The sequence below is a fragment of the Solanum dulcamara genome, chromosome 12 (genome assembly GCF_947179165.1).
Source record: "Solanum dulcamara chromosome 12, daSolDulc1.2, whole genome shotgun sequence".
In the NCBI taxonomy this organism is placed as follows: domain Eukaryota; kingdom Viridiplantae; phylum Streptophyta; class Magnoliopsida; order Solanales; family Solanaceae; genus Solanum; species Solanum dulcamara.
Genome location: NC_077248.1, coordinates 39,805,590 through 39,807,247, shown reverse-complemented (window position 1 = coordinate 39,807,247; position 1,658 = coordinate 39,805,590). Strand labels below are relative to the sequence as shown.

General features: G+C 31.6%; 1 long non-coding RNA gene across 1 annotated transcript; it reads right to left on the bottom strand.

Annotated features, from left to right (window-relative positions):
• Positions 1–574: 574 nt before the first annotated feature.
• LOC129875909 (uncharacterized) lies at positions 575–1,235 on the bottom strand. The gene is made up of 2 exons (XR_008763231.1): positions 1,032–1,235; positions 575–832 (listed from the first exon to the last, which is right to left on the bottom strand). It is a non-coding gene; the product is annotated as an uncharacterized LOC129875909 (long non-coding RNA).
• Positions 1,236–1,658: the final 423 nt, after the last annotated feature.

Sequence of the window (1,658 nt, the reverse complement as noted above, 5' to 3'; positions counted from 1 at the left end):
CTTAATAAGTTGATTTATTTTTGTATTTAATTCTAATAATAGTGCTATTATAATATTATTTTGTTTGATAATAACTTGGTCTGCTTTAGTTGCAGGTTGGTGATATGAAAATCCTTGTGGCTCTGTTTGGAATTTATTCGTAAAATCTAATGCATTTATATAAATTAGGTCTTTATAATTCATGAAAGATTTTTTTTTTAATTTTTGTATTATTTTCTTTAATTCGTTAATCTCAGTAGTTATTATTTCTACTTGCCCTGATATTTTTTTAGTAATTGAGTTAATTTAATTTTCACTTCTTTAGGTTTTTCTATTATTGTCTTAATTAATTTTTCTATTTCTAATTTAGTAGGGTTTTTTTTCTAAATTAAACTTCATATTTAAATTCTGAATTTTTCTATCTATTTCTAATTCTTGTGATTTCAGGAAATTAGATGTCACGCCCCGATAGGGTACCCTAGGCGTGGCCGGCACTCAGAAACCATTTCTGACTTCTGAGAGAACCACTTGGTCTCATTTCTTATTTATTCATGAGCGGAAGACTTAAGAATACTAATGTGGGCTTGTCATAATCAAAGGAAAAATAGATAATTATTAGAAGAAGTAGTTTCTAAGGAGAACTACTCCGATTACATCATCAGACTCTGTCTATGAAGCCTCTAATACTCTTAGATGGTGCCAATGACATGTCCATGGCTACCTCAAAAGAAACATCACACTCAACAATAATAAAAGGATAAGGAGTTCCTTCGAATACAAGAAGGACTCACCAAATAGCTGAAAAGAAATGATCTTCAACGATGCACCTGTTGAGGATCTCTAACACCTGTATCTGTATCATAAAACGATGCAGGTCGAATGACGTCAGTACGTGGAATGTACGAGTATGTAAAATGGCAGGAAGGTAAGGATAGATATCAAGATACTCCTCTCAATAAAACTCAGCTCAGAACTCAACATCATCTCAACATGAATATGTAATGCAAGTTTAAAATATAATAATAAAAATAATAGTAATAAGCAATGCTTACTCAGTTGGGAGTTTCTCTAACCGACAACCATCACTTATGAGCTAGCGATGATACAACGAAGCGATGTCGTTGCCACATCCATCCAATACGTTGCCAGGGTAAAGGACATCACCATCTTGGATCCATTCATCAAAGTCCTCTTTTTGGGACTTAAGAGGCATAGCCTCCATCCTACGCTGGCTACGTAGTTCTGGGGTTTGAGTCAATTAAACTCTTACCCAACTCGGTGCTCAATACTACTCCCAAAATATGTGCTCATATTAAACTCATCATCTAGTCTCATTGGACTTTAATTTAAATCATCAAACTCATCTCATTTCATGTTCATCAATCATTATACTTCCAAAAACATCATTTACATCTCATCAAAACATCTTGCTCAAAATATCATTTTCTCAAATTCATTCAAATTCAACTCTTTTACTCTTTCAAAACTCAATAAAATACATATATAGTATTAATTCATATAACTCTCTTTTTATCAATAAAAATAATAAAAAGCCAACATCTTTACTCAAAACATATGTAAAAATATTCATGAACATCAAATCAATTAGAATTCATGGGAAAGTAGCCATGAACAATAATTCCAATAATATGAGAGATAACAATAATAATATTAATGCA